Source organism: Papio anubis, chromosome 1 (genome assembly GCF_008728515.1).
Source record: "Papio anubis isolate 15944 chromosome 1, Panubis1.0, whole genome shotgun sequence".
Classification (NCBI taxonomy): Eukaryota; Metazoa; Chordata; class Mammalia; order Primates; family Cercopithecidae; genus Papio; species Papio anubis.
The window spans coordinates 176,284,246-176,291,875 of NC_044976.1; the positions used below are offsets into that span (position 1 = coordinate 176,284,246).

Here is a 7,630-nt window from a genome sequence, read left to right on the forward strand (position 1 = left end):
CCAACTTTCTGCAAATCCTACCTAACATGCCTCTAGAAATATTTTCTCAGACAATAGAAATTGAGATGCAATGAATTCAGTTACTTTACATAGAAAAATTGCTTGCCTAACATCCTATATAGTTTGAGTGAGTTAACTGTCATAGCCCATTCTTTTCACTTATTAAAAGAGAGATAAAAGAAACTTCTTTCAAGTTCTGTTCATTCCTCTGTTTTTCAATTTCTCTACAGGAATTTTCATCCACATCATGCATGAAAGACACAGTAGAGAACAGAGCTATCATCCAACTGCATCAGAACTTATTGACTGTTTCTTCAACTACCTAAAACTTTCAGAAAAACAATATGTCCTCAGAACCTAAGCAGTTGCCTCCATTTCTCCCATTTACTTTGTAGAAGTCTATACATAATTCCATCATCTTTAAAACTGAGACCCCTTGAGATTGCGCTTTTAAAGTAATGCTGAAAAAGATTCTACTGCTTAATATTTATTTTCGGTCTCTAATGAAGGCAGAGAGTAATCTTCATTCCTGAAGAGTTGTGACAATGTAAACATAAAACATTTATCTAGAATTTGGTCAGACAGAGGAGCACATATGAAAGTCACTAGAATGTGCTAAATCATGACCATGACCATAACAACAGAAACGTGAGAAAAAAACTTGTCAGAAGCTTAGGGCCATGTTTTCGTAGGGGTGGAGGGGCACAGAGAGGATGTATTGCTCTTCATCTATCTTGAGCAAATGTTTGCTTTGGTCTATTTTTACTTCCTCTCCCACTTCCTACTAAACATGTCACACTAGAGTCAGTCATGTCAATATTTAAAGGGACTCATTTAGCAGCTGCATTGTCTCCACTTCCCGTCATCACGGAACACTAATGTTAGCTGTTGTCTACTTTCAAAATAAGTTTTAAACATAGTTATCTCCATCCTTATGCTCTCTTCCCACAATCGGCTTCCACATTTTCAAATCAAACCACTTCTAATAATAGTTCATCAGTTCTGAAGTTCTACTTTGTCTGTGTTTCATATTCGGTGTTTCAAATAAGCTGAAGGAAAGATACAAAATTAATGTATTAATTCAATTTACTGACCTTCTGAATCAGATCTCTCCAGTGGCAAACCCTGGGCATCTGCATTTTCTTATTTTTTAAATAATTGCCTTTCCTTATTTAAAACTTTTATTAATCAGGGGCCACGTGCAATGGCTCATGCCTGTAATCCAGCACTTTGGGTGGTGGAGGGAGGCGGATCACCCGACGTCAGAAGTTTGCGACCAGGCTGGCCAACATGGTGAAACGTGAAACCCTGTGTCTACTAAAAAATACAAAAATTAGCCAGGTGTAATGGCAGGTGCCTATAATCTCAGCTACTCAGGAGGCTGAAGCAGGAGAATCGCTTAAACCCAGGAAGCGGACGTTGCGGTGAGCCGAGATCGCGCCATTGCACTGCAGCCTGGGCGACAAGAGCAAAACTCTGTATCAAGAAAAATTAAAATTAAAATTAAAAACTTTATTAATCAGATTTAAATATTTTTGAACTGACTTTTTATTTATTAGTTTTTTTTTTTTTTCTTTTGTTCTGCTTTCCAGGAAATGCCTCAATTCTGTCTTCCAAACTTTTCACTGAATTTCTTATTTTGCCATCATATTTTCAATTCCCAATGCCTCTTTTCTATTCTCCTAATGTTTATTTTCTCATAGTACCCTGTACATTTTTTTCCCTCCATATGTACATTCTTTTCTCTACAAGGGTGTTGAAATTACAGTTCCTTTGACGTTTTCTCCTTTTCCTTGTATTATCTGTAATGAAATTTGAAAATTTCAGTGGAGAGTTTCTTTGTTCCTTGTTTGTTCTGAGGAAGGAAGAAAGTGGAAGCTTTCTTGAAATATATGATGGACAGTGCAATAAAAACTCTAATTCTCCCCCACTTCCTGTAGTCAACCCGTTGTCATGTGACTTTGCAGTTCCCCTAATTGGAGGCAGAATCTGTCCCCCGAACCCTTGAATCTGAGCCAGTCTTAGGACTTCCTTTGGCTGATACAACTTAGCAAACATCACCATGTGCCAATTCTGAACCTAGGCCTCAAGAAACTTTGTATATTTTTGCTTATGCTCTCTCTTGCACCTCTGTCATCCCCATAAACCACGATCAGGTTAGTCAGCCAGAGGACAAGGAACACATAGAGCAGAGTCAGGTTGCCCCAGTTATTCCAGCTAAGTCTACTCTAGACAAGCCAAGGCCAGCCAACCTCCAGACATAAGAGCAACTCCAGTCAAGCTCAAGCAGAGTCCACAGTAGACCAGCCTAGATGAGGGAGTAATAAATGTTTCTTAAATATGTCCTTGAGATTTTGTGGTTGTTGGTTACATAGTATTATCTGGGAAATAGACAACTGATATAGACAGGTGGTCAGTAGTCAGATGTGGAGGATCACGTATGATGCATCAGGGGATTTAAATTTATGCTTCCAAAAAAAAAAAAAAACAAACTCTGAAGTGTCTTAAAAGGGGAAGAACATAGGCTGGGCACAGTGGCTCACACCTCTAATACCAACACATTGGGAGGCCAAGGCAGGCAGATCACCCGAGGTCGGGAATTGGCCTGGTCAACATGGTCAAACTCTGTCTCTACTAAAAATACAAAAATTAGCAGGCGTGGTGGCGCCTGCCTGTAATCCCAGCTACTCAGGAGGCTGAGGCAGGAGAATTGCTTGACAGAATGAGACTCTGTCTCAAAAAAAAGTGGAGGGTGGGGAAGAACATGATTTGATTTGCATTTTGGAAAAGCAACTCTGGCTACAATGTGTAGGTTCCGTTGAAAGTAGAATCTCTTATAATAGTCCAGGTAAGAGACGAGTGCCTGAATGAGGGTAACATCAGTGAAGATGGTAAGGAGAAGACAAATACCAGAAATGCCAAAAAGGTAAATATTATAGTATATACTAACTGGTTGGTTGTGGAGGAAGGTAAGGAAAGATTCTGGTGTGTTTCCCAGATATGGGGTTTTGAGACCATGAAATGAACTGGAACTAAATTCAGGGAGAAGACATATTAAGTTCAGTTTTGCTATACTGAAATTGAATCCTTATGGGACATTCAAGAAGATGTTGGGCAGCCCATTTTATGTATAGCTCCGAAGGTCAGGGTACAGCTCAATTTTAAATAGCAATATTAATTTAGGAAACCGCAGTAGATGGATAGTAAATAGAGTCATGAGTTTGGATGAGAACACTCAGAAGGAGGGTATATAATGAGAAGACGGTCAAAGACAGAGGATGGGGGATAAACAATGTTTAAGATGCTTGCTGAGAATGGAGGGACAGCAAAGTGGGGGGAGGTGGGATGGGGAATCTCAAAGTCAGAAGAACACTTTAAAAAGAGAAGGATCAATGGTATCTATTTGGTGTGAACTGTATCTCTCCCGTTAGCAATGCCCATCTAAAATTTTAGAACAAGAAAAGGATTTAAAGATCAAGAACTCAACATTGCAATGATCTCTACAGAATTATTTTTCAAAAGAAATAAATAATTTTGTATGCATTGGCTCCTGTGAATCTGACACCAGAATGGTAAGTTAAAATATTTCTGGGCCAGACACAGTGACTCATGCCTGTAATCCTAGCACTTTGGGAGGCCAAGGAGTGTGGATCATTTGAGGTCAGGAGTTCAAGACCAACCTTGCCAACATGGTGAAACCTGTCTCTACTAAAAATATGAAAAATTAGCCAGGCATGGTGGTGCATGCCTGTAATCCCAGCTACTCGGGGCACTGAGGCAGAAGAATAGCTTAAACCTGGGAGGTGGAGGTTGCAGGTAGCTGAGATCATGCCACTGCACTCTCAGCCTGGGCAACAGAGACTCCATTTCAAACAAAATAAAATATTTCTGAAAATATTTTAAAGAATCACGTCAAAAACTGTAGAATCACATTTTAAGTCTCATGAAATTTAAGAGAGAGAAGAATAATTATTCTTAGTATCCGTAATGGATTCTTTTCTTTCTATTACTAATTTCAGGTAACTTTCCCTAGCGAGCACTAGAACAATGTTCAGCCAACATACAGGTTGTCTCTCTCTAGTGCAGGGCACTCTGTTCGATTTTTAAAAATAACTTCTCATTCACACCAGCCGATTTAAAAACAAGCTAGGAAGCATTTAGGCCAAATGTGCAGGGACTTCGAGGAGCCTACATGTTTTGATCTTCTGTGACAGTACCTCCATTTTAATCTTGCTATTTTACAAGACAGATTAAACATTGATAAATTAGTCTGCTGTGTTAGGGTTGTTTTGTTCTTATTAATGTACACTCCTGAGAAACTTATTTTATGAGCTTTCCCTTATAAATGAGTGTGAAAGTAACACTCCCAGAATGTAAGGCAATCCATCCAATATTTAGAAGTCATTCGCACCGAGGATTTCTTGAACGTTGTGGTTATACAGCTGTCACCACAGTCTAAGTTGTGCAGATTTTACCAACGCAGTAAACTTCAGAGAACAGTGGGCTTTACAAGCGACAGACTAAGTAAGGTTCATTTTAGGTCTCCCACCTTGAGGAGGAAGGCGACCATAGCAGTTGCTCTAACCACCGGAGGGGGCCATTTCATCAAATTCAAGCCCGCCTATAATTAAGTAAAACTATTTTTTGTTATTGATAGGCTTCCCATCTAGTAGTGAGAAGTGCTTGGTTACCATTTTCAAATGAGAAGAGCTAGGACCCTCCCTTGGCTGGGGCTTGTATTGCAAGGGTGCCTCAAACCCTTGATCACCCCTATTAGGACTGAAATAGTACTGGCAGGAGCACAGGGGATCCATGAATAGCTCATCAGCACCTTCAGCAGCTGTTCATGTCACGTTATTGACCTTGCCCACAAGGAAATAAGTGCTACTTGCTTTTGTATGGATGAACTAACACATTGCTAAGCTGCAATACTAAACACATTCCTTATGGAAAATGTACCCTTAAAGAAGCTCACGAAACTTGGGTGTAGGTGAAGAGGGATTCCTTTCTAAATTTACCCACGTTATTTCACCAGCATTTCTCCAGTATCCTTGGAGATACTGGTAGTTAAGAACAGGAGCTTTTTAGTCATATAATGGTTCTGCCCGTTTCAGTAGCCAAGAACAAAAGCCCAACTCAAAGTAGTTTAGTAGAGATAAAGAGACATACATTGGATCACATAGCTGAAAGACCCAGATATATACTCTCTTCAGGAACAGCCAGCTTCAGAATTTAATATCTTGAGGATGCTATTGCCTTGTCTCCATCTCCTGGCTCTACTTTCTTGTGTGTTAACTTCAATGGCAGGCAGATTTTCTTCTCATTGTACCAGGTAGGCCCAGTCAGTTCCGGGTTTAAATGGCTCTTATACCCAGGGACCTCTTTTCCAATAGCTCCAGCAAAAGTGCAGGCCTCAGTATGGATCAGACCACCTTAGGACGTGTGTCCACTGAAGCCAGGCCTGCGTCCTGTGCTCTCCTATGACTACCAACGTTATAAAACCTGAAGAGAGAGAATGGTAAAACTATGAATGCACGGAGCTGACTGCATAGAGTGAGAATGAGAAAGAGCTGGTCTCTTAAAAGCAAAAAAAAAAAAAAAAAACTGACTGCTGAGACCAGCTCGGTTGGGGAGACCTGAACCCAGCAGTGCTAGCGGAATTAAAGACACACACACAGAAATATAGAGGTGTGAAGTGGGAAATCAGGGTTTCCCAGACTTCAGAGCTGAGAGCCCAGAACAGAGATTTACCTACATATTTATTAACAGCAAGCCAGTCATTAGCATTGTTTCCATAGATATTTGATTAACTAAAAGTATCCCTTATGGGAAACAAAGGGATGGGCCGAAATAAAGGGGTGGGTATGGCTAGTTATCTGCAGCAGGAACATGCCCTTAAGGCACAGATTGCTCGTCCTATTGTTTGTGGTTTAAGAACGCCTTTAAGCGGTTTTCTGTCCTGGGTGGGCCAGATGTTCCTTGCCCTCATTCTGGTAAACCCACAACCTTCCAGCGTGGGCATTATGGCCATCATGAACATGTCACAGTGCTGCAGAGATTTTGTTTATGGCAAGTTTTGGGGCCAGTTTATGGCCAGAGTTTGGGGGCCTGTTCCAAATACGTCCCCTTTCCTTGATTTGCAAAGCAATAAAAGCAAAGGCAGCTCTGTCATGGTGAGCTACTTCTCGCAGGAGTCAGGATCTACATCTGCAGACTATACAAAGACAAACAATACATATTAAAAGCACAATCATCATTGAAATCACAGAGCTTCCAAGTGTTTTTATCCATTTAAATGGGTTACTAGCTGCCAATCTGTCTGCAGCTCCTTTTAAGCACTCCAGTTCTCGGCATTAAGGTCAGGTGTGCCTGGGAAGCTTTAAATATTTGTTCTTTTAATTTTGCAATATCCAAAGACAAGTTTGTAGAGTGTCTTTCTAGATGCTTTTTTATTCTTTCCCAAATTTTGATCTGATTAAGAGCTATTAATAGTTTCCACAAATCCTTATATTTAGCTCCTACAAAGGGCCATATCATTTGAGGTTGAGGTGCCACTATACTGCCATGGTTCCAGATAATAGGAACTTTTGCTGTACTGATCATTTCTACCCTCTGACCATTTTGTTCAGATCAGCTGAACATAGTGTGGCCATGGCATGCAGACTAAGAGGTGCAATTCAAGCTAAACATACCCTCAGTGGACCAATTAATAATGATTCCATAAGAATCGTTGTGCAGCACCTCTGCCTGTTCTGCAGTGAAATCTTCCTAAACAAGTACGTTCTTTTTTTCTGGCCAGGTTCAATTTTGTTTACCAATGGGTTTTCGAGGGCGGTATGCCTCAATTATAGGAGCAGATTTATTATGGTAAATACTGAGATCAGAAAGCATGTGTAACTGTGTCATAGAGTGATTACATCTCGGCATTATTGCCAGCTAAGATTGATAAATATTCCCAATAAGTATAATTGTTCTCTGTGTCAGCCCTTATTGAAGGAATACTTACGGCAGTGGTGATAACTACTATCATAGCTACCATTAAATTACTCATTGTGACTGGCGGTCCCACTTTCCTCAGGTTTTCTTCTGCCATCTGTGACAGCTTCTTGATCTGTCCCCAGGTGGGTGGCTGTGTTCAACGGGTGTTGCTCATGACAGCTGGGATCCTCCTCAGTGTCAGTCTCGACATGGCTGCAACCAGGGAGTCCTCAGGATCCTCCCGGAATATCTTCCTCTGCATCTGGCTCATGATAAGGTTTCAGGTGTCTTGGTGGTATCCAAATCAGCTGTTGATTTCCACCTGGAGAAACAAGCATAACCTCTACCCCAAGTTATTATTTTACCTATTTCCTGACTTTTTGTTATCGGATCTCTCCACCTAATCAGTTGTTCTGCTTCTGTCTTTGCAGCTGGTTTCTGTAGATGCTGTTTAGCTGCTGATAACATCTGGCATTTGGGCAGGTTCAAAAATTTAAAGTTAATAATGCTAGATTCAACTGTGTATGAGCTGTCCCATAATCCCTGTTTCTCCCCCTTTTTTGTTTTTGTCATTAGTTGTTTATCTGTATGAAATCATAACTGAGCATTTTTAATTAACTGTGTGGAATGAACCATGTATGAAGAATCAGAA

The 7,630-nt window shown here is 40.5% G+C and overlaps 1 long non-coding RNA gene across 1 annotated transcript in view; it reads left to right on the forward strand.

Annotated features, from left to right (window-relative positions):
- LOC103879076 overlaps window positions 1–311 on the forward strand; it is a 29,634-nt gene extending 29,323 nt beyond the window's left edge. Inside the window, exon 3 of the long non-coding RNA XR_639500.4 lies at window positions 231–311. This is a non-coding gene — a long non-coding RNA (uncharacterized LOC103879076). The remainder of the gene's footprint in view (window positions 1–230) is intronic.
- The last annotated feature ends 7,319 nt before the right edge of the window (window positions 312–7,630 follow it).